The following is a 26,300-nucleotide window of genomic DNA, read 5'->3' as shown; positions in this document are numbered from 1 at the left end:
ATATTTTGAAATTTTCATTCCATCATGGATTGATGCCTCTGTAAAATACAGTACAGAATGAACTACTGGAAAAATTTAAATTTAAAAAGACAAGCAGAACACATCACTTTTATTATTTGATTCAAGAAGTATAAAATTAAATTTCAATTACAGGTTGCTTTGTCACCAACCAATAACACACTGCTTACAGATGGCACAGACCCGTGGACCCACTTTGGGTAGCACCAGCTTTGATCATGTTAGTTCCCTGCTCAAGCCTACTAGTGACTTTCTCCTTGCCCACAGCAATAGTCAAAGACTTAGTGGTGGCCTCAGAGGCCTCTGTGATCTGGCCTCCTGTCATATTTTTCTGCCTTTTTTCTGGCACCTTGCCCCTTGGCCAGCCATATTAGGCTCCTGCTCTTTTCAGAACAGGCCATGCATCTTCTCACCCCTGATCTTTGTACTTGAAGTTTTCTCTGTTTAGAATGAGCTCTCCTCAGAAATTCATATAGATCTTTCTCATCTCCTTCAGGTTGCCAATTAACGTCTGTTTTAAATACCATCCTCTTTCACCAGTTATTTAAAAGAAGCTATATTTTCATTCCTGGATTTCAGCACACAATACAAGACAAAAATTGCCATTTTCACCCCTCCCCCCATACATTTAACTTTATTTATTTCCTGTCTTTCCACAGGAGAATATCAGCTCCTCAAAGTTGGGGGTTTTCTGTTTTGTTCACTGCTATTTTTCTAGTGTTTAGAATATAGCCTGGGATATAGATACTCAAAATATTTATCGAGTGAATAGATAAATTGGATAAATACAGCTCAGGAGTATACCATAAGGATATACCTGGGTCTCTTGTATTGCAGGCAGATTCTTTACTGTCTCAGCTACCAGGGAAGCCCAAGGATATTATCAGATAAGTGCTAAAAGTTAAATGTATAAGGATGTTCAGAATATCAGTAATTTAAAGTATTTATTGAGCATCTACAGCACTAAAAATTGTAAGCCTCCTCTATGGTCATTAATAGGATATTGGTTATGTGAATTATGATGAATGTCTACACTTTTGTCTGCTGAGTACCTTTACTCTTCCAGGTCCTGAGTTTGTCTGTTCCCATGGCTACTATGGAGTTGCTACATTCTAATAGCTGATCGGCACAGGGGTAGAAATTAAGTAATGAGTCCCTTCCTTGAGATTTTGAACATTGTAGCCTAAAAAGTGTAGTCAGTACGGTCAGAGCAATGTTTCCTACTGTGTGGAGAAATCCATACTGCTTTGAAAGAACATGAAATGGACCCAAGGAAGAAAACAGATGAGGAGAACAGAACTCTTAATGTTGTTTCAGTCCCTCCTCTTAATTTTTTCCCTGAGGTTCCACTGCATCCTTGCCCTTTTCTCAGTTAGCCTTTCCTTGGATTCCACGATCTAATTCACCTCCCATTTTGTTAAAGTCAGTTCATATTTGTGTTCTGTTACTTGAAGACAGATGCACATACAACACTGTACTGTGTGGTGGCAGAAAAGATGATGTATATCAATGTTCATGGATTTGAGAAAGTTTCCATAATAGATTCCTGGGTGGAAAAGCAAGTTTTAAGTAAACATGACCCTATAATATAAGAGAGTATATATTTTAGCTGCATATGTGCATTTAGAAGTGAATAACAATAAATATATGCCAAACTATGGTTATCTTTGGGTAGTGAGATTTTTGAGGACTCCTGGTTTTTTTTTTCCTTTAACTTTTCTGTCTTTTTTTGAATTTTCTATAGTGAACATTATAAAGATAATAAATATTTGTAAATACAAAAGACTAGGCATAACTTCTCTTTACCTAGTTTATTATCCTGATATTATCACTAAAAATGCATCATATATAGGAGAGAAAATGGGGAAATTATGCATAATTTTTCTGGGATTTGATCCATTTACCCTCTTGGTTACTTTAGTAATTTGATATTCACCATACTGCCTCCAGTCTCTTCCCCCAATTTCCTAGTGAAAGATGCAACTAAAATGCAATTAGAACATATATCTTCTGAAATGTTCTTTTAGTGCTCTTTTTAGAGCAAAAGATTACATGGGATTTTCTTACAATTAAAGATATTAATTTTTTTATGCCCCAAACATGTAAATATCAGGCATTTAAAAGAGGGACACAGGGTTTCTGGCAGGGATGGTCAGGGAAACTTCATGGGAGAGCTTGGATTCAAGCAGGACAGAGGAGAAAGAATGGACTCTTCATGTTGGTGTGTGCGTGTGTAGGAGGCTCTAAACGAGCACAGATGAGCGTATGAGAATAGTACAGAACATTTTGAGGGCCAGTGAGAATACTACTCCAAATGGAGCCTAAAGAGAGGTAGTTCGTGGCCAGATTGTAAGTCCTTTATGACAGTATAATTTTTTTTTAAAGTTTTTTATTTTGTATTGGGGTATAGCTGATTAACAGTGTTGTAGTAGTTTCAAGAGGACAAGATGGCATAGGAGTAGGTGGACGTGGAGTGCATCTCCACGGATACATCAGGAGTACACGTTCAGACACAGAAGTGCATGCAGAACTCCAGCTGACAGCAGACAGGAGTACCTGACCAGCGGAAATGAATATATAGACCCACGCAAGACTTGGTAGGATGAAGGAACTAGGGGGAAAGTCATGAGTGTTAGTGTTGTAGCCACGTATTTCATATTTCGGGAAGCAAACTCACTCAGAAGGACAATGCAGATAGTGGAGTGCAGTTTATTACACCGGCGGGCCCAAGGCAGAGTCTCCTCTTAGCCAAGGACTCCGACCAGTTTTTGTGAAAACCTCATATACCATAAGTGTACGTGCTCAAACCCACCTCCCCAAATTCCTTGAAACTAGTCTGGACAAGGTAAAAGAGAGATACGATCAAAGTTAACCCATGATTCATGTGTAATAAGCCTAGATAGTTAAACAGTGGACATTTATCAATAAGCCTGTGGTCACATCCTGATAAACATAATGGAATTTATGACTTTTTCTGTTACAGAGATAATTAGCATATTCTTTTAGGCGATGGAGAGTCCTGAGGCTCTTTTACCCAGGGGGTCTGGTTTTCCATTGGTATGCTATTTCTATAGACACTGGGCTCAAAGTTCAGAGTCCATTGGGAGGGTGACCATGCATGTAGCCTAATGTTCGCAGCCTGGCCTAAGACAGAGTCCAGCTATGTCTGTTTCCTCCTTCATCAGTAGGACTGAACCTGCCCTCAGCTGGTGGGGGAACTGAAGCAGGGGTCCGATCCCCTCATCGGGGCAGTTGTCTGAGTCAGAGGAGAAACTTTTAAGGCTGAGAGTGAAACAGCTGATCTGTGGCAGTCTAAATGGAATGAGAATCAGACAGTCCTTGCCGCAGCCATACGTACCCCGTGCAGGGATGTAGATGCCTTGGAAGGTGCAGCGGCTGGGAGCTGGAGTTTAGGAATTGTGGAGCAATCCCAGGGCAAGGGCTGCTGTTGACTGAGGAGAGACAGATCGAGGGGATGTGAGGGAGGAGATTGTGGTGGGAAATGCTTGTGGAGGAAAGCAGGGCAGCCATGGAAGCAAGGCGATACTGCTAAGTCACACGTAGGGGGTGGAGCCATCACCATAGCCTCTCTCCCCACACGCCAGCATTGGCAGCTGAACAATAGAGAGGCTGGCCCATCGAATGCCTGATGCACTGAACTACAGAGTAGGACCGCCACCCAGGGTGCCCCATTAAGTGCCTGAGGTGCCAATTACAGAGTAGGACACCAGTCAGGGGGATCCCACTATGTGCCTGATTCGATGAACAACAGAGAAGGAGCCCAAGCAAGGGAGCCTTCTTAAGTGCCTGAACGGGCGGAGCTAGGAAGAAAGACTGGCCAAAGAGGCCTTCTGATCGCCAGCTACAAGAGGCTTGAAAAAAGACTCTGAAAGGGCCATAACTCTTGCCGTGGAGGCAGTCCATGTCCCTGCACACTTGGCGCCACCAGGGTCCCCACAAGCCAAGCAGCTGCACCACCTTCATGCTCAGCTCTCACTGGGGCAGAGCTGCCACAGGCAAAAGAAGTCTTGCATCTATGCATACAGGGTTGCTTTGGTAGTGTCCAACTCTGTGACCCTGTAGACTGTGGCATGCCAGGCTTCTCTGTCAGGGAGGGGAGTTCTGGAGTGTGTTGGCCACTACTGGTTGGCATACCCTTCTAGAGACTATATTTCCTGCTGCCCTAGCCGCCAACTCCCCTAAGTACCTGGTGCTGCCAGAACCCCTGAGACCCAAGCAGCTGTGCCACCTCCACACCTCGCCCTCACAGGGGCAGACCCAAGTCCTCCAGGGCAGCCTCAGGAGCAAACCCCAGTGGACCATCCACATGTAGAGGTGGAAATAAAACCACAATTGAAACCCAGGGGCAGTGTGGCTAAGAAAGAAGACCCAAAACCTTCCCACCAGCTGTACAAGCTGCAGATTAAATCCACACGATCAACTAGGCAGACTCTGTGTCTATGGAATATATAAAAGGTCATTGAGAGCTCCCACAAAAGAAAATGCACTAGTTCTGATAGCTGTGGACATCGGAGGCAAGAACATAGAGGAGTAGGAGATTAGACTCTGAGCTGCCCTCACAACAGGTCCAGAGATCAGCACAGCGTTGGAGGGCATCCTAGGGAAGTGAGGTGGACTGTGACTCCCTCCCTGCAAGGGAAAAGATGCTTTTAGCAGTGATTCAAGGAAAACGTTTATTATTCTTATGTTTTGACTTGTTCTGTAGATCCTTTTGAATTTTTTTCTTTTTTTCCTTTTTTCCCTCCTCTGTTGTAGTCATCAATTTTGTTGGCACTATGAAATCTAATTAAGCCTTTGAGCTTTTTTTTTCCCTTTTTTTTTCCCTCAGTCACATTTTTAATTATTGTTATAAACCTCTGCCTCTACATTGGGCTTTTGCAGTTCTGGGGAGTTTTCCTTTACTTTCTTTAATTTTAACTTTTAGTTTTTTTTAAACCTATTATTATTTTTTCCACATTTATTCCTTTGCTTTTCCTATTGTTCTTTTACCCTTGCAGTTAGTCTATACACCCAACACAGGAGCACCTCAATACATAAGACAAACACTAACAGACATAAAAGGAGAAATTGACAGTAACACAATAATAGTAGGAGACTTTAACACTCCACTCACAAATGGACAGATCATCAAAACAGAAAATTACAAAGGAAACACAAGTCTTAAATGATACATTAGATGAGATGGATCTCATTGATATCTTTGGGACATTCCATCCAAATGCAGAAGAATATCCCTTCTTCTCAAGTGCACATGGAACATTCTCCAGGATAGACATCTTGGGTCACATATCAAACCACAGTAAATTTAAGAAAATTGAAATAGTATCAAGCATCTTCTCTGACCACAATGCTGTGAGACTAGATATCAGTTACAAGAAGAAAACTGTAAGAAACAAGCACATGGAGATTTAACAACACATTTCTATATAACCAACAGGTTACTGAAGAAATAAAAAGGGAAGTCAAAAAAGTTCTAGAAACAAATGACAATGAAAACACAACAACTCAAAACCTATGGGATGCAGCAACAGCAGGTCTAAGAGGGAAGTTTATAGCGATACAATCCTATCTCAAAAAGCAAGAAAAGCATCGGATAGACAACCTAACGTTACACCTAAAACAACTGGAAAAAGAAGAACAAAACCCCCCAAAAATTAGCAGAAGGAAAGAAATCATAAAGATCTGAGCAGAAATGAATGAAAAATAAATGAAAGAAACAGTAGTAAAGATTAGTAAAGCTAAAAGCTGGTTCTTTGAGAAGATAAACAAAATTGACAAACCTTTAGCCAGACTCATCAGGAAAAAAAAAAGAGAAGAATCGAATCATCAAAATTAGAAATGAAAAAAGGGAGGTTACAACAGACAACGCAGAAATACAAAGTATTATAAGAGAATATTATCAACAACTATATGGCAATAAAATGGATAACCTGGAGGAAATGAACAGATTCTTAGAAAAGTTCAATCTTCCAAGACTGAACCATAGAAATTATGAACAACCCAATTAGAAGCACCGAAATTGAATCTGTGATCAAAAATCTCCCAAAGAAAACAAAAGCCCAGGACCAGATGGCTTCACAGGAGAATTCTGTCAAACCTTTAGAGAAGAGCTAATGCCTATTCTTATAAAACTCTTTCAAAAAATTGCAGAGGAAGGAACACTTCCAAACTCATTCTATGAGGCCACCAACATCCTGATGCCAAAACCAGACAAAGACAACACACAAAAAAGAAAACTACAATATCATTGATGAACATAGACGCAAAAATCCTCAACAAAATTTTAGCGAACAGAATTCAACAACACATCATAAAGATCATACACCATGGTCAAGTTGGGTTTATTCCAGGAATGCAAGGATTCTTCAATATATGCAAATCAATCAACTTGATTTCCATATTAACAAATTGAAAGATAGAAATCATATGATAATCTCAATAGATGCAGAAAAAGCCTTTGACAAAATTCAGCACCTATTTATGATTAAAACTCTTCAAAAAATGGGCATAGACGGAACCTACCTCAACATAGTAAAGGCCATATATGATAAGCCTACAGCAAATATTATTCTCAATGGTGAAAAACTGAAAGCATTCCCCCTAAGATCAGGAACAAGACAAGGGTGTCCACTTTCACCATTATTATTCAACATAGTTTTGGAAGTCCTAGCTACAGTAATCAGGGAAGAAAAAGAAATAAAAGGAATCCAGATCAGGAAAGAAGTAAAGCTCTCACTGTTTGCAGATGATATGATACTGTACATAGAAAACCCTAAAGATAGTATCAAAAAATTACTAGAGGTAATCAGTGAATTTAGCAAAGTTGCAGGATACAAAATCAATACAAAGAAATCACTTGCATTTCTGTGTACTAACAATGAAAAATCAGAGAAATTAAGGAATCAATCCCATTCACCATTGCAACATAAAGAATTAAAAATATAGGAATAAACTTACCTAAGGAGACAAAAGAACTGTACACAGAAAATTATAAGACACTGATGAAAGAAATCAAAGATGACATAAACAGATGGAGAGATATTCCACTTTCCTGGGTAGGAAGAATCAATGTTGTGAAAGTGACTATACTGGCAAACGCAATCTACAGATACAGTGTGATCCTTACCAAATTACCAATGGCATTTTTCACAGAACTAGAACAAAAAAATTTCAAAATTTGTAGAGAAACACAAAAGACCCAGAATAGCCAAAGCAGTCTTTAGAAAGAAGAATGAAGCTGGAGGAATCAACCTTCCTGACTTCAGCTTATACTACAAACCTACAGTCCTCAAGACAGTGTGGTACTGGCACAAAAACAGAAATATTACCAATGGAACAAGATAGAAAGCCCAGAAATAAACCATGCACCAATGGGTACCTTATATTTGACAAAGGAGGCAAGAATATACAATAGGGCAAAGACAGCTTCTTCAATAAATGGTGCTGGGAAAACTGGACAGCTACATATAAAAGAATGAAATTAGAACACTTCGTAACACCATACACAAAGATAAACTCAAAATGGATTAAAGACCTAAATGTAAGACCAGAAACTGTAAAACTCTTAGAGGAAAACATAGGCAGAACACTTGATGACATAAATCAAAGCAAGATCCCCTGTGGCCCACCTCCTAGAGTAATGGAAATAAAAACAAAAGTAAACAAGTGGGACCTGATTAAACTTAAAAGCTTTTGCACAGCAAAGGAAACTATAAGCAAGGTGAAAAGACAGCCCTCAGAATGGGAGAAAATAATTGCAAATGAAACAATTGACAAAGGATTAATTTCCAAAATATACAAGCAGCTCTTACAACTCACCAGAAAAACAAACAACCCAATTAAATAGTGGGGGAAAGACCTAAACAGACGTTTCTCCAAAGAAGGCATACATATTGCTAACAAACACATGAAAAGATGCTCAACATAGCTCAGTATTTGCGAAATGCAAATCAAAACCGCAATGGATATCACATCACACCAGTCAGAATGGCCATCATCGAAAAGTCTACAAACAGTAAATGCTGGAGAGGGTGTAGAGAAAAGGGAATGCTCTTGCCCTGTTGGTGGGAATGTAAATTAATACAACCACTATGGAAGACAGTATGGAGATTCCCTAAAGAACTAGGAATAAAGCCACCATATGACCCAGCAATCCCACTCCTATGCATATACCCTGAGGAAACTAAAATTGAAAAAGACACAAGTATCCCATTGGTCGTTGCAGCACTATTTACGATAGCTAGAACATGGAAGCAACCTAGATGTCCGTTGGCAGATGAATGGATAAAGTTGTGGTACATATACACAATGGAATATTACTCAGCATAAAAAGGAATCCATTTGAGTCAGCTCTGATGAGGTGGATGAACCCAGAGCCTATTATACAGAGTGAAGTGAGTCAGAAAGAGAAAGATAAATATCATATTCTAATGCACATATACAGAATCTAGAAAAATGGTACTGAAGAATTTATTTACAGGGCAGTAATGGAGAAACAGACATAGAGAATAGACTTATGGACATGGAAGAGGGGAGGAGAGGGTGAGATGTATGGAGACAGGTAACATGGAAACTTGCATTACCATATGTAAAATAGATAGCCAACGGGAATTTGCTGTCTGGCTCAGGAAACTCAAACAGGGGTTCTGTATCAATCTAGAGGGGTGGGATGGGGAGGGAGATGGGAGAGAGGTTCAAAAGGAAGGGGATATATGTATACCTATGGCTGCTTCATGTTGAGGTTTGACAGAAAACAACAAAATTCTGTAAAGCTATTATCCTTCAATAAAAAAAATAAATTACAAGCAAACAATGTTGTAGTAGTTTCAAGGGACTTGGGCATACACATATGTGTATCCATTCTCCCCCAAACTCCCTTCCCATCCAGGCTAGCACATAACATGAGCAGAGTTCCATGTGCTATGCAATGGGTCTTTGTTGGGTATCTATTTTAAACATAGCAGCATGTACATGACTTTCCCAGTGTCCCCAACTCTCCCTTCCCGCCGACAACCGTAAGTTCATTTTCTAAGTCTTTGAGTCTCTTTCTGTTTTGTAAGTAAGTTAATTTGTACCATGTTAACTGTTGGTCCATGTTTATAAATAATAGCTTTTAGTTCATGTACCAAACCAGTTAATAGTGGCTATCTGGAGTGCTTTAAGAAGATTCCTGAGTAGTCCCTGTGGGAAAAAACCCCTGATGAATGAATGGTGTCTGTCCTGGGCATGATGAGTGAGAGTGACATCACATGTGCTTGGCTATGTTAAACTCTACTGAAGACAATGAGAAACTGAGGCTTAGCTTTGTTTTATTCTCACGTAGTCTACTTCTTGAATTCTGATCCACGTTCATGTTTTGATTCCCATGCAGACTTGTCTACACAGATATGAAGGTGAAACTAGCTTTCTGTATTACTTGTCTTCTTAAGATATATTGTTCTGTGACGTTTCAGTTTATTTTCATTCTTGTCTGACGAGTTGCTGAAACTAGTAAGCCCATCTTTCTGACGAAGAATTCTTATAAAAACTCAGTAATGACACTTCTGATTATAATTTGACTTCCTGTGTAGTTTGCCTATAGGTAGAGGATCTGCTAATCACACTAGATGAGTATGTTCAGTATGTGAGAGTCGTGCTTCTCATTATAACCATGTTCATTGGCATCTTGATGTCTTTCTCTGGCTCTTGTATGTTTTGGTAGCATGGGTAAATTTATCATAGCTTGTCGAGAGCAAGTGTCAAATACCTGAAAGGGAAAGGCTGGATCCAGACACCCTTCCCTTAGAGGACACAGAATCTGTGCCATTTCCAAAAGACTGCCTGTTTTCTACTGATTTTAATTAACCACTCTAGCTCTATTGGTCACTCACTGCTTTTATTATGAAGTCTTTGGCACATATAAAAGAATACAGTAACATAATAATGAAATGTACACCCATGACTTCTCCTCCCAAAAACAAAATAACACAACCAATGCATTGCTTGTATCATGTTCTTTCCTTCTCCTGCCTTCCTCCAAGAGGCAACTATTATCCTGTAAATTGTAGGTATCATTCCTTTGCCTGTTTTAATTGGTAATTTTAGCACACATGTATGTATATAATCATGTAGTTTTGGTTGTTTTGAACTTTATTAAAATGGTGTCATACTGTTTGTAGGCTTTTGCAACTCATTTCTCCCATCTACAGGCATGCCATAGAGACATGACAGATTGGGTTTCAGACCACCTCAATAAACCAAATATAGCAATAAGGCAAGTCACAGGAGTTTTTGGTTTCCCAGTGCATATGAAAGTTACATTCATACTATTATATTTTAGTCTATTAAGTGTACAATATCATTATGTCTAAAAAATAATGTACATATTTTAATTAAAATATGTTATTGTTAAAAAAGTGCTAATCCTAAACCGAGCCTTTAGTGTGTTGTAATCTTTTTGCTGATAGAAGGTCTTGCTTTTATGTTGATGGTTGCTGACTTATCAGAGTGGTGTTTGCTGAAAGTTGGGGTGGCTGTGGCAGTTTCTTAAAAGAAGGCAGCAGTGAAGTTTGCTGAATCAGTCGACTCTTTCTTTCATGAACAATTTCTCTGTAGCATGCAATGATGTTTGATAACATTTTACCCACAGTAGAACTTCTTTCAAATTTGGAATCAGTCCTCTCAAACCCCACCACTGCTTTGTCAACCAAGTTTATGTAATGTTCTAAATACTTTGTCCATTTCAACAGTCTTCACAGCATCTTTACCAGGAGTAGATTCTCTATCAAGAAACCACTTTCTTTGCTCATTCATAAGAAGAAACTCCTCAGCTGTTCAAGTTTTATCATGAGATTACAGCAACACAGGTACATCTTTAGGTTCCACTTTTAATTCTCTTGATATTTCCAACATATAAATAGCTACTTCCTCCACTGAAATTTTGAATCCTTCAAAGTCATCCACGATGATTGGATTCAACTTCTTCTAAGTTTCTGTTAATTCTGGTATTTTGACCTCTGCCCATAAATCATGAGTAATCTTAATGGCATCTAGGGCTGAATCCTTTAAAAAAAATTTTCAATTTTCTTTGCCCAGATCCATTAGAGGAATCACCGTCTCTTGCAGCTATAGTTGTACAAAATTAATTTCATAAATATTAAGATGTGAAAAGTGAAATTACTGCTTGATCCATGGACTACAGGGTGGATGCTATGTTAGCAGACATGAAAACAAAATTAATCTGGTACAGCATCTCTGTCAGAGCCCTTGGATGACCAGGCACATTGTCAGTGAGCAGTAGCATTTTGAAAGAAATATTTTATTTGGATCAGTGGGCCTCAACAGTGGGCTGAAAATGTTTAGTAAATAATGTAAACAGATGTGCTGTAATACAGGTTTCACTGTTCTAATAATAGAGCACAGAAAGTTAAAGTGAAAGTTGCTCAGTCTTGTCCGACTCTTTACAACCGCATGGACCATACAGTCCATGGAATTCTCCAGGCCAGAATACTGGAGGGGGTAGCTTTTTCCTTCTCCAGGGGATCTTCCCAACCCAGGAATCCAACCCAGGTCTCCTGTGTTACAGGAGGGTTCTTTACCAGCTGAGCCAGGCAGAGTAGATTTAGCCCTTAAGGACCCAAGATTTTCGGAATAGTAAATTAGCATTGGCTTCAACTTAGAATCACCAGCTGCCTTAGCCCCTAATAAGAGCGTCCGCCTGTCCCTTTGGTGCTTTGTAATCAGGTGCTGACTCCTCCTCTTTAGCTGTGAAAGTCCTAGATGGCATTTTCTTCTAATATAAGGCTGTTTTGTCTACATTGAAAATCTGTTCAGTGTAGCCACCTTTGTAAGTTATGGAAACATTTTGTTTCCTTAAACCTCATGAACCGACCTCTCTTAACTTCAAACTTTTCTTCTACAGCTTCCTCACCTCATTCAGCCTTCATAGAATTGAAGAGAGTTACAACCTTCCTCTGTGTTAGGCTTTGGTTTAAGGGAATTTTTGGTTTGATCTTCTATCCAGACCACTAAAACTTTTTTCACATCTTCAATAAAGCTGTTTTGCTTTCTTGTCTTTCATATGTTCACTGGAGTAGCACTTTTAATTTCCCTCAAGAACTTTTCGTTTGCACTCAAAACTTGGCTAGCTGCCATAAAAGGCTGAGCTTTCAGCCTATCTTGGCTTATGACATGCCTTCTTCATTAAGCTGAATTACGTGTAGCTTTTGGTTTAAAGTGAGAGATGTGCAACTCTTCCTTTCACTTGAACATTTAGAGGATGTTGTAGGGCTGTTAATTGGCCTAATTTCAATATTATTGTGTCTCAGGGAATAGGGAGACTTGAGGAAAGGGAGAGAGACAGGCAATAGCTGGTTGGTGGAGCAGTCAGAACACATACAACACTTATTGAGTTCACCATCTTATATGGGCATGGTTTGTGGCACCCCAAAACAGTGACAGTAGTTAACACCAGAGACTGCTGATTATAGATCGCCACAGCAAGTATAATAATAATGAAAAAGTTTGAAATATCAGAGGGATTACCAAAGTGTGATAGAGACATGAAGTGAGCAAATGTTTTAAGTCTGTAGGATCTACCATCTCCTCGTGCTGGCTCTCAGACTAGGAGACCACAGGCAGGGAGAGAGACCAAACCTCTAATAAGAAGAGTGGTCCTGAGAAAGTAAATGCCCTCACAAAAGTGGGTAATGTTTTCATCTAACATTTAGGTTCAAGGCTTTCTGCTTGTTACTTTAAATTCCTTATAACAAGGTTAGTGTTATTTTATCTATTTGGATGCTCAGAGAGCTTAAACAACTCTCTGAAAATCCCATTGCTATTTGAGCCCTGAATTTATCCCACATTCACACACTTTCCACTCTAATACCCACAGGGATTTCATTAACAAAGTCAGCTAAGGTGATGTAAGGGGGTCAAATCCAGTGGGTAAAGATTGAATCAGGAGAACCTTGTGCAAGGAGATGCCCAGGGCTCTCTGAGATGTGTTTAGAATTCAGAAGTCCATCAGTAGGGTAGGTGAGTGAGCATGGAAAATGCTTGGAGATGCAGGCAGAGAATCACTTGTGAGCAACTTGTGTTCCTCTTCCCCAGAGTTGAATTTACAACAGACATTAGTAATTTTACTAAAGGAAATTTAAATTTAAGGAAAGTTTAAGGTTTAAGGAAAGTTAAATAACTTGAATATGTGTAGTATACCACCAATAAGATCGTGTAGAGTAAACCAGTATGCAGCCAGAATCTCTCCAGGTTTTACTAAATTTTGTTAGAAAAGACATTAGTGATATAATGTTCAAATCCCTCTGGTTAGTTGTCCCCTGAAGCAGGGCTTGGATTCTTTGAAACAAGGCCCAGTGGGTTCCCCACCAGCTTTATAAAGGGAACCCTCAGGTGATGTGCCCAGAAATAAAATCTGCTCACCTGGGACCACTGCCTTTCTGGCATGCACCTGCTGGTGTTACTTCAGGAGATTCTCCATGGTCGTCTGGCTGCCACAGAGTTTGTGAGCCTCCTTTCTGTCACCATCGCTGAGTTCTGGAGATTTATTGCAAAGTGGGCAGAGGGATCTGTAAGCACCCCCACCCCCGTGGTAGGGGCTCCACATCCCACCTTAACCAAAGAAATCCACTTTTATCCAGTTCATAAGGGGTTTGTCTCTGTTTTTTTTTGTTGTTGTTGTTTAGTTGCTAAGGTCTATTAAACTCTTTTGTCTACTCCATGGACTGCAGCCAATTAGAACTTTTGAAAGTTGTTTGAAGACAGTTTCTTTGGTGTCTCTCTGGTGAAGGATTCTGCTATGTTCCAAGGAAAAGTGGGCAGAGACTCAGTTTCCTGCTCAAAGTAGAATTCTGTCACCTGGAGAACAAAGCACTTCTGTTCAGACTCTGAGTCTCACAGACTTGCTTATTAAAATAATTTCTGCCATTTTGGCTTCCAGCTTCTTTCTTCAGAGGTGTTGGGCATGGTCCCTGGGTTAGACTGGAAATAAATAGCCAGTCCATCCACTCCCCATCTCTGTCAGAGTTCTCAGTTGCAGCTAATTGGAATATAGTGTGAGCAGAAAAGGAATTTATTAGTGAATACAGAATATCCCAGGAGGCCAGAAGCCAGACTGGGAGGCTCCCCAGTCAGGATCGACGCCCAGAATTGCACTGAGGAATTGGTCTGCTAGAAACTGCTCACTTGCCTCTGCTGGCCACAGACCCACTGCTGGTGTTCAGCCTTGGCTTGTGTGTGACCTTAGCCACCCCTCCCTCTGGCAACTGGAATTGCCTGCTGTCTGTCACTCTAGAGTGGATCCCAGGTGACACTTGTTTCTCTGCAGTGATTCAATGCCTTTCTGGTATATGTGTTTGCTGGGGCCTATGTTGCAGCCCAGTGTCATAGCTGCCAAGGAGGTGGAGAATTCTCCAAGTGTAGCATGTTTGATGGTGCTGAGAAGCCCAGAAAAGTGACAGCATGTTCACTTAGCCATCATTACCCTCAGAGTCCCTTCCTGCCCCCATTCCCTACCTCTTGCATTTACCCCAACCGCAGCTTCCTTTATCTTCAACCATTCAAAACCAAAGACTTCATTAGAATTGAACTCTCTGGGGCATCACCGTCAACTCACTAAACAAGCCCAGACATGACTAAACTTCAGCAGTATAAACAGCCAGTGTCAAGTTGAAACCTCTAAAGTGTACGCACTGAAACAGCCATCTATTCCCAAACTAGTCCATAAGACCACAGGGTCCTAGGAAAGAATTGCCCATGACTAATAGGGAGCACAAACATGTTTTCATTAGAGTGAAAATACAGCTTACTTTATGCCACATTCAATCAGCAAGGACACAAAAAATGTATTTCTTTCTAAAAACATTCTTTAGTCAGTGTTCAACATAGATGTTTATTGAATGGATCAAGATACTGTTAGTAAAAGCAGTGAACAAAACCCAAAGTCCTGTCTGTGAAGTGCTCATATTCTAGAGGGAGGAACAGACTGTGAACAAGGAATCAAATATATAAATAACAATCTCAGTGACAAGAAAATAAAGCAGAGTTAAGGAAAAGAAGTGCTCATTATATTGGGTGATCAGAGAGGTGGTATTTGAGCAGAGATGTGAGTAATGGGATAGGGCAGGTATAAAGCGATTTGGGAACAGAAGGCCCTGAGACAAAAACACCTCCAGGCATTAGCATTAGAGGAAGAAGATCAGTGTGTGTGTGCTGGAGGGAAAGCCAAAGCTGAAATGAAAAGGAGAGAGAGATCTGAATACAGGGGGTCTTTGTAGGCCACCGTTAGAGTTTAGGCTTTTATTTTAAGGATGATAGGAAGCCATTGGATGGTTTTAAGCTGAGCAGTGTGACATGATCAGGTTAACATTTTTAAAAGTTTCACTGGCTCTAGTTTAAAAGAGAAATATGTGGGGCTAAATTGAAAGCGAGGAAGCCTCTCAGGAGGCTTTGCTGTAACCCAGAGAGAAAAGCATGTCAGCTTGGACTCCCGGGGGAGCGGTGGAAGTGAGATCAAATTAATTTTAGAATGTATTTTGCCAAGACTTTCTCATGCTTTGCATGTGAAAATGAGAGAGAGAAAGAATCCAGTGTATATTTCTAGGATCCACTTTATGGTTGATTATATTTTTTAAATAGTGGATATAAGAATATTTCCCCATATGCTTTTCCAGAACTTGCCACTCCCCATCAGGAGGTAGCATCTATTACTCAAGGGATTGACTTTGACTATACTTGTGTCTTGAATGGTTAGCCAGAACAAAATAGCAAGGTCTAAGTGACCCCGAGCTCAGCTTCCATTTTGCATGATTCATAGAAGTCTTCTTCCTGTTTTTTTTTTTTCCGCATCAGACAATACATCTTTGATAACTAACGTGAATCTGGCTTTGTGTAATTCCACATCTGTTCTTATTCCTCTGCTGCCCTCTTGGGGCTACAAACCACATTGCCCCACTTGTATGCCAGGCAAAAAACAATGAGCACTATTTTGAACAGTTCACGTATACTTACTCCTGTGTTCTTGACAATCCTATGTGGTACTTCTAACCTCCTTTTAAAGATGAGAAAACATGGATACATAGATACAAGAAACAAGTTACCAAGATGCAAGAATCAAGGTTCTACAATGGCCACCCCGGAATTTGAACCAAGAGTCTAGTGTTGCACTATCCCCCTCTTCTTTGGTATGGAAAAGCCGATCCAGTAGGCATCCATGTGAGACTTGTGTACTTTCGTAACTTGTGAAAGTAAATGTACTTTGAAGTATGGGTTTTTATCTCTTGACTGGGTGATGACACTAGCTGCCTAACTAATCTCCCCATTGCTAGTCTTTCTCATTTCAGTCTATTTTCCATACAGTAATCAGAGGGGTCTCTTAAAAAAATGAAGGCATGAGCTAAGTGAGATCTTATCTTTTCACCTTATCTAACTATATGAAAAATATAAGAGCTAGTCTTACCAAAGGGGTAAGATGAGTGAGCTAAGCCAGTTCAGTTCAGTGCAGTTGCTCAGTCGTGTCCGACTCTTTGCGACCCCATAAATCGCAGCACGCCAGGCCTCCCTGTCCAGCAGATAGCCTAATACTCTTGAAACCACAATTGAAAATGGAGTCTATTGATGTGTGGTTATAACACTTAATATGCAGTATTTATCTCTGAGTAAATTTAGGTTTTATCTTATTCACCATCACACGTATCCTGCAAGGATGAAAGCACATCTTCTCTCTTTTATAAGAGGAGAAATTCTACCATACAAATAGTGCTCTGACATAGAAAAGAATGTAGCTGAGGGTGGTCAGTGTCATGCAGACTCTGGAGTCATTTCTGACTCCAGAAATCTAACTGGTTTTCAGAAACCGAATGAAGTGCGTTAAGTGGAACCCTTTAAATATAGTCTGAACCAGAAGGTTAATATTTAAGCAGATAAAGCTGCTCAAGCTGTGTAGAGGGCAGTAGATGTAGTGGGCATCTGCTTGGCTGTCTGCAAAGACTTTGCAAGCATAGCTGAGAAACCTCTTGGGCTCAGCTTCAAAAACATTCCCGGAAAGCATATGTGGTGTCAAGAGCCATTCCCAGCAGTGGAGATGGGGAGTCTAGAAGTTGCCAGGCCCAAAGCCATAGTCAATATTGTACTTTTTCCAACATCCTTGAGTTACTTTCCTTATCTCTGGGTAGTCGAGGCTTCTCTACACATGAAAGAAAGATAAAAATAAAAATGTTGTAATTCACACAAAGTGAACTCAGGATTTCACCTGGAAGAGTGGCAGAACTGCAGTGCCTCCCTGCCACAGCCATCAGCTTTGCTGCTTTGCTTTTCCGCCCATGTGTAGTAGTAACAGACCTCTGAGGTTTAACCTTCCTTGTCTGGGAAGTGGGAGTGGAAAGAGGAGGTGGCTTATCTGGTGTCTATTCCAGGGGTTCTTTTCTAGAATCAGAGTTGTGCACCTGCTGACTTGCCAGTTAATATGTAAACAGAGAGCGAAAAAGACTCAAAAGAGGCAGCAAGACACTCCCTCAGGATTCTCCTTCCCAGTCCTTTTTTACTGAGCAAAATCACTGTGACAACTTCAGCCTGAATCTAGATCACTACAGGGGAGATGATTTGAGATAAAGATTTCTTTACGGTTAAGTAGATTTTGTCTGCTTGTTTTGTTGTGTTAAGAAGCCTCCAGGGTGACTCCCATGCGAGCAGGTCTATTGCAAGCAATGCTGGATATAGGTTTGTCAGAGAAATTGAAATTTATTAAATAGAATTAACATTATTTCCTGTATTTTTTCAGTATTGGTCATTTGGATTCCTTCAAAGTGTTTTGTTTTTATTTTGTTTTAAACATAAATGGGCTTTAGACTTGTTGGAAAAACAATTTACTATAATCACATTTGGCCCTCTAGATCAAACTATTTCCAGATCCATCTGTTCTGACAGACATAAGTGATTATTCTTGCTCTGTTCTTTAAGTCACCCCAAATGTGTTTGCCTGCCATGCCATTTCTTTCTCTTTATTTTCTACTATGAGCTTTAAAAATCTGTAGTTATAAATTTGTAGGTCTAAGACTGATGCTGTTGCTTATTTTCATCTCTGCCTTCCAGCATTGGAAGAAAAAATTGGTATCTTTCTGACAGTGTAATTACTCCCACCTCTGACATCCCTGCTTCATGGTGATATCTGTAAGGAAATAATTTGGATAGGGAGTAATACAGTGGTCATGTATGGATGTGAGAGTTGGACTATAAAGAAAACTGAATGCTAAAGAATTGATGCTGTTGAACTGTGGTGTTGGAGAAGACTCTTGAGAGTCCCTTGGACTGCAGGGAGATCCAACCAGTCCATCCTAAAGGAGATCAGTCCTGGGTGTTCATTGGAATGACTGATGCTGAAGCTGAAACTCCAATACTTTGGCCACCTGATGCGAAGAGTTGACTCATTGGAAAAGACCCTGATGCTGGGAAAGACTGAGGGCAGGAGGAGAAGGGGACGACAGAGGATGAGATGGTTGGATGGCATCATTGACTCAATGGACATGGGTTTGGGTGGACTCCAGGAGTTGGTGATGGACAGGGGGGCCTGGTGTGCTGTGGTTCATGGGGTTGCAAGGAGTCAGACACGACTGAGCAACTGAACTGAACTGAACTGAATACACATGTTCTTGGATTAAGGGCATAACAGGTATGAACTGGAAGATTCAGAAAATTTGAAATGTTGAAGCAGCTGAAGAGATGTTGAAGCAGTTGAGGCAGCTCATAACCTAGCTGAGTCCCTAGTTTATGAATGTAGTGCCTTGAGGAATTCTTGAGAATCTTGTGAAGTATTTGTTGTCAGTGTTCTACTACATTTTGGAATCTGCAGCTTCTCAGTGGAAAATACGATGCTCTATGAGCCAGCCATGACAGTGGACTGGGTTGTAGTGATGGGTTATCTTTAAAGACACTTCTGTTTCACTCATAATGTCCTGTTCCTCCAAGCAACTATACTTCTCTTTATTTTTCTGGACTATTGGGTTCCAAGATACCTAGTCTGATTTAGGCAGTCTTTCAAGAGATTACTAATGTGTATGAAGTACACCTTAGCATAGGACCTAATTGGGTAGCTATATAGTGAAAAGCTCTGATTTAGCTATGAACATTAATAGGTAGGCCCTTTCATTAATATCAGCTGACCAATGGACTGTAACACACTATAGCCTAAACACTGATAATACCACTCTGTACTCAGTTAAGTTTTCTTTCACTTGGTCAAGTGTGATGTAATGTCCCATTCAGTGCATACTTGCCATTCTTGTTGGTCATATGAAGGCATACTTCAAGACTGGAAAATTGGTCCAGGAAGTTCCAGTTGATTCAGAGTGTAGTTTGAGACTTCCAGATTTGTATATTTATGAATCTATTATTGATCCTGACCCACTCAACTGGAAGGTGAGGTAGAGAAATGTTATTGCGTTCAAGTCAAAAGGCTCACAATGGGGAAATGAGTCTAGCTCTAGGGAAGGTACAAATGATGGAGACTACAAGCCTAGAGACAAGACAGCTCTGTTTAGATCTTAGAGTCCTTGTGCGTATATTAATTTGAAAAATATTTATTGGGTTGGCCAAAAACTTCACTTGGGTTTTTCTGTAAGATATTATGGAGAAACCTAAACAAACTTTTTGGCCAATGCAATATTTAGTAAGTTCCACATGGCCCAGGATCAGAAATGAGTAAGATTAAAGATAGAGAACAGTGACTTTGTAACAAGGATTGATAAAATGTCACTTATGTCATCTTAGGTATGACTTTTCTCTGAAGGGCAAATTTGTAGAAAGTTAGAATGGATGGCTCTAGAGTGGGATAGTGAAACACCACTTTATTAAAGGCAGCTTTTGGCCTTTCCTTTTGGAATTATTTAAACAGTTAACTCCTATTTTCTCTGGGATTTGTCTTTTTGCTGAATCTGGCTCAGTGGACCAATCTTAATATTCCATGCATAAAACTGGAGTAACAGTACCTACTTTGAAGAGTCATTGTGATGATTAGAAAATGTTAGGTATGATACACATAGAAATACAGCCAGGACCCCCAAAGCCCCTTTGTCACAGGTTGGGTTCTTTAGAAGCAGAACCTGGGATAGATTTAAGCCAAATGACTCATTGAGAAAATGTTCTTCTTGAAAAACTTATAACAAAGACAGAGAGGCAAAACAGGAAAGGGTCGATTGTTCACCATGGATATAGTCACAGGTAAAATCTAGTCTTGGCCTAACCACTGGAGGACTCTGGAGAATAAATGGTACACAGAGTTATGATTGGAGCAGATTGGCCTTTTGTATTCCAGATGAGTCAGCCGTTGGCATTTGGAGACCTGTAGTGGAAGGTGGGGGTTGTGTTGATGGTAGGGTGATCTCCTGGGCATATCTAGGTGAGCTGACTTCTGTTAGCCAAAGGCCATTCTCATGTACCTCTAACTTCTCTTCCTCAAATGAAAACTTGTATCCCTTAGGGTGATGTCCCTGGGGACTCCATTCTGTCTTCAGTACTTACTCCTTTGATCTCCAGTTGGAAGGTATCTTCGAGCTCCACTTAGAATATCAAGTTTTTGTGAAACAGAAGCAGTGTTCTTCAGGATTCTAGTGCAGTGCTTGGCAGATATTAGGGGCTTTACAGATGCTAACTTCTGTTTTTTAATCTTTGGTCTCTAAACCTGTCTCTCATTTTAAAGAATCGCTGGCGAAGCATCCTCCTGTCAAGCCATGACAAGAAGAGACCAAGCAAAGCACTTAGCATTTAGTACCTGGTTAAGAAGTGCTCATTGGCTTTATCTCAGGATCATTCATGCGTTTTGAACTTTCCTATGGTATAGAAGAAATAACTGCAGTCAGTCAATTATCATGGATATTATTATTAGCATTAATCACCATAAATATTAAGATGTATTTACAGAAAATAGTTTAGTTTTACCTTTGAAAAAATATTTTATTTCTGATTCTTTTAAAGCATATACACTAGACATTATCACCCAATTTGGTACTTAAATATCTGTATTTTTCTTTCTTTTTTTTGAATGGTCCTACAGATAAGGACTTTCTGTTGTATCCTTTGACTGTCCCCATACCATCTGCCCCTGTCATTTGCTCACTGTCAGAAGCAAGAAAAGTGCTCAATTAAAACTTATCTTGATTAAGTATAATAGTGGGCAAATTAAAACATCAATGAACCAAGTGAAAATAATCCCTTAAAAAAGAGACAACATGAGGAATTTTTTCTAGAATTTTCTGCCAATAATTTTACCAAAACTATTTTAAATGCTCATATATTTTTGCCTACTAATTGTTTCTATGAATGTATCCTTAAAAACTTGGAACCAAGACCTATGTCCATAAAAAAAAGTTAAATAAATTGTTACATTCAAAGGTCATTAAACAAGAATAAGATACATATACTGATGAAAAAAATCCAAAGTGTAAGTGAAAGAACAAATTGCGTATATATACTTTTATACACACTCATATATGTACATACTTCATATATATGTGTATATAAATTTTTGTATTTAACTGTGAGATAAAGATTAAACAGACTTTTTTCTAGTGAATCAATAATCATAACACCATTTATAAATAGCCTGATTTTTCCCTACTATATTGAAAATGTTAATTTTGTTACATATAAAGTAATCATTGGTAATTGGATCTTTTACTGGCCACTGCTGATTTGTCTCTTTCTTTACCAGCATCACATTTAATCTGATGACAGTAATTTTGTAGGCAGCTTTAATAGCCATATAACAAGTACTGCATCCTCCTTGCTTAATTTTCTTCTTTAAAAAAATGTATAGGCAATCTGCTACATTTACTTTTGTATTAATGTGCAAGTTTTCTCTGTAACTTACAACTTTCTGCTGTAGTTTAAAAAAACGAAAGCATTTTATCTGATTGAAATTGCATTCGGTTCAGTTCAGTTCAGTTGCTAAGTTGTGTCCGACTCTTTGTGACCCCATGGACTGCAGCACACCAGGCTTCCTTGTCATTAAAAAATCAATAAACTAAAAATAATATCAGCCCCATTATCTAAACACAAAGATTCTACACTGTACCATTTTTGCATCTGCACTGAGTATTATTATTAGTTAGAAAAATACCATTGCTATCTGCCAAACAATGATATCTTAGTGTTGTTTTATTTCTACTACCAGCAATGAATATAAGTTTTATATGTGTATTGATTAGTTATAAATACAATAATTTTAAATTTCCCTGCTGGATGAATCACAAGCCAGAATCAAGATTGCTGGGAGAAATATCAACCTCAAATATGTAGATGATACCACGCTAATGGCAGAAAGCAAAGAGGATCTAAAGAGTCTCTTGAAAATAGTAAAAGTCGCTTAGTTGTGTCCGACTGTTTGTGACCCCGTGGTCACAAATGTAACCAGCCAGACTCTTCTGTCCATGGGATTCTCCAGGCCAGAATACTGGAGTGCTTAGCCATTCCCTTCTCCAGGGGATCTTCCCAACCCAGGGATCAAACCAGGTCTCCCACATTGCAGGCGGATTCTTTACCATCTGAGCCACCAGGGGAAGTCCAAAGAGCCTCTTAATGAGAATAAAAGGAGAGTGAAAAAGTTGGCTTGAAACTCAACATTCAAACAACTAAGATCATGGCGTCTGGTTTCATCATTTCATGGCAAATAGATGGGGGAAAAATGAAAACAGTGACAGGTATTTTCTTGGGCTCCAGAATCACTGTGGACAGTGACTTCAGCCATGAAATCAAAAGGCACTTCTTAAAAGAAAAGCTATGACAGATCTAGGCAGCATAGTAAAAAGCAGAGACATCATTTTGCCAAAAGAGGTTCATATAGTCAAAGCTCTGATTTTTCCAATAGTCATGTATGGACGTGAAAGTTGGACCATAAAGAAGGCTGAGGGATGAAGAATTGATGCTTTCAAACTGTGGTGTTGAAGACTCTTGAGAGTCCTTTGGACAGTAAGAAGATCAAGCCTAAAGGAAATCAACCCTGAATATTCATTGGGAGGACTGATGCTGAAGCTGAAGGGGGCAATAGAGGATGAAATGGTTGGATGGCATCAGCGACTCAATGGACATAAGTTTGAGGAAACTCTGGGAGACAGTGAAAGACAGGGAAGCCTGGTGTGCTGTAGTCCATGGGGTCCCAAAGAGTCAGACAGCTACTAAACAACAGCAACAATTTAAAATTTTTAAAGTATTTTATCCCTCCCTTTTTATGTGGAGTTTTTGGTCAAGTTATGTAAGCTCCTAATACTATAAAGATGTTAATGCTTTTAGTATGTTCTGTAGGCATTTCTACAACTTGATACTAAGCTCATGATTTTCAGAGTTTGTATATGAAGTTTTGTATTTTCATATAGTGTAATCTTTCATTCTCTCCCTTATGTCTTTTATTATTTTTAAGCTTAGTAAATTGTTTTGCCTCTAGACACTTGATAAATATTCATGTTGCTTCTTTCTTCCAACTAATTTCTGATTTTTTATGCTTTATTTCTTTTTAAAAAATTTTATTTATTTTTTAATTGAAGGATAATTGCTTTACAGAATTTTGTTGGTTTCTGCCAAATATCAACATGAATCAGCCATAGATATGCATATTGATTTTTTATATTTACTTCCTTAACTTTTTTACAGTTTGTTTTGGTGAGTGAAATGAAATAAGGTTCTAAATAGATTTTTTCCAAATTGCTAACTAATCACTCAGACAGCAGTTATTGGCCAAACCTTCACTTTCTCGTTGATTAATGGTGTCTCCTTTATTGACTATCATGATGCTATATCTAATAGCTCCTACTTCTGGGCTGTACATTCTGTTTATTTTTAGTCTAGTGATAAATTGCTTTTATTTTAAAGACTATAGAACATATAGTAGGGTATACATAATAGAATTAGTCCAATCTTAGTTTGCACTAATTTTCTTTATTCTATCATCTCTCTTACTTTCCTGATTTACTTTGGAACAATTTGGTTGTGTGTGTGAAATTTGATACTGTACTTTCTCAGAGGACACTGAAGGGTTTGAAAATGGAAAATGCAAGCAGGCTGATTGAGGTAGTAAATAACTGGTTAGCATAGCCACATGGACACTTTGATCAAGTTCTATAGCATGATCCTGTTTTGTCATTATAGTCATTATCAAAATTTCATAATAAGCACAAAATGATCACAACATTTTCATTCTCAATCACAAGATCAGTAGGCTAAAATTCATTACTGGTTAGGTGCTAGGTATTGGGGGTACGAAAGGTAGAAGGCTTCTTCAATATAGCATAAGGCTTAACATGCTCTTTTGTACCTTCAGATTTTATTCTCTCTGCTTGAAATGTCATGCTTTCTGCTTCTCACCTTCATAAATTCTTTCTAATCCATGAAGATTGAAGTTTTATATAACTCTTTCTGTTGCTCTTCAAAGACCCTGGCAGTTAGACACTTCCTTCTCTTTAACCCCAAGTACGTTGTTTATACTTCTCTGATCACCTTGTCTCTTTGAATTATAGCTACTTGCATATGCTCCTATTCTTCACTAAAGTCCTTGAGTACATGAACTGCAATTTTTCATTGTTATAAGCTGAATGCTAAGTATTGAGGATACATTTCAGCATTTGCTTACTGAGTGAATACGTAAATGAATAAAATAAAACATTTTTATTTCCCGAGCATTTCTATAAGAAAATTATTGAAACAAAATTTCTCAGAAATTTTCAATATGTTTCAAACATTCCGAAGTCAACTAAATAGAACTCGGTGAAACTCAAAAATGTTAAAAAGTGGTTGTGTGCGTATGTATATGTGTTTTGTAGGCAGTAATTTCCTCCTAAGATTTCAATATGACATGTGTGGGTTAGTTGGCTCATCACTTTTGTTTTCCAAATAATGTTCAGCTTTAAAAAACATTACCCTGAAGCACAGGTAACTTTGTGAGCTGGACCGAAATGTCATCACCAAGCTGGACTTTCCCAGGTAGAAGGCCTGTGTGCTAAATAGAAACTGCAAAGACTACCTGTGAAAAACATTTTCATGTCAGCAGAACTGACTTATACGTGGATGATGTTGATAATTCTCTACCTGGTATTTACTTCTTCCAAAAAAATCTTCCCTGTCCAGCTGTGAGGGAACTTAGCACTCTCACCATTGTATTATTCTGTTAGGAATGCTGAAACAAACTAAATCATTATGATCTTGAACAAAAAATTAGGCATGTGTTGTATTATATATGTTTTTTTTTTATTATATATGTTTTTAAATGGCCATTCTACCCCTGAGCATATCCCAGATCTTTTGTAAAAGGAAACTCTATTTTTTATTCCATATCCACCACATTGAACAAAAATTCTGATTCCAGCTGTTCTGGACATGAACTTGTCACCCACTGGTGCTTTACATCTTGGACTTGATCCTTTGTTTCATTAATCTGGTTATACTTTTGGCTCTTCTTCCTCGGTCTTTCTAGTTTTTCGCTTTCTGGGAGTTTTAAGTTGTCTCCAGTCACTGCAAGTAAATACCATATCTAATATCTATCTTTATGCCTTGGAAACTTGACACCATTGTGCCTCGTAGTAGAGGAAGCTTCTTCAGGCTTACTCTGACACACGCAGGAGTTAAATCCTGTAAGATACCATCAGTAAGGAAGACAAGGACTGCAGATGGCTGATCCAGGGGAGATCAATGCTTTGGGAAAATGTTAAATATTATGTATTCCTGGCATCACAGTTAAGTCAGGACCATGACATTAGGAATGTCATATTATTCTAAGGTCCTACCATTAAACATTACATTTTGTTTATGACAATAAAACTGAGGGATGTGTAGTAAAAGGGTTTGGTGAACACCATTGTACTTCAGTGATCACCCCACAACCAAGCAAGGTTCCCACATTTCTCTGCGAGCCCTCCCTATCAAAATGTGTTTGATTAAAAGTCTATTCTTTGTAAGAAATATATGTAGAGCAGAATATGTCAGACATGATGTGCTAAGAAATGACTAAGTTATCACAATATTTGACTTATAATTTATAGAATACGTTCATTTACATGTTATTATTTGGTTTACTTGTGTCTAAACTTACTCTACTAAAATATGTTCTCAACAAAATAGATTATTAAAACAGAGTCAAGCCATGATATTATATCACTCTTCTGTAATAGCTTCTCAGATTTAAAGTCTAAGGCTTTATATTGAGGTTGATAGTTCTCTCTGGTATTCACTCTCCCCCCCGAATCTTCCTTTTTTGCCTATTAAAAGGGTCTCAAATTCTCACCATTAGTATT

The 26,300-nt window shown here is 38.9% G+C and overlaps 1 long non-coding RNA gene across 1 annotated transcript in view; it reads right to left on the bottom strand.

Annotated features, from left to right (window-relative positions):
• Positions 1-4,446: 4,446 nt before the first annotated feature.
• The window catches only part of LOC122427600, a 66,980-nt gene continuing 45,126 nt past the window's right edge, over positions 4,447-26,300 (bottom strand). Inside the window, exons 3-4 of the long non-coding RNA XR_006265493.1 lie at positions 20,795-20,852; positions 4,447-4,668 (exon numbers count right to left, since the gene is read on the bottom strand). This is a non-coding gene — a long non-coding RNA (uncharacterized LOC122427600). The remainder of the gene's footprint in view (positions 4,669-20,794; positions 20,853-26,300) is intronic.

The sequence above is a fragment of the Cervus canadensis genome, chromosome 25 (assembly GCF_019320065.1).
Source record: "Cervus canadensis isolate Bull #8, Minnesota chromosome 25, ASM1932006v1, whole genome shotgun sequence".
Classification (NCBI taxonomy): Eukaryota; Metazoa; Chordata; class Mammalia; order Artiodactyla; family Cervidae; genus Cervus; species Cervus canadensis.
Note: the sequence above shows the minus strand (reverse complement) of the source record. Positions and strands in the feature narration are given on the sequence as shown.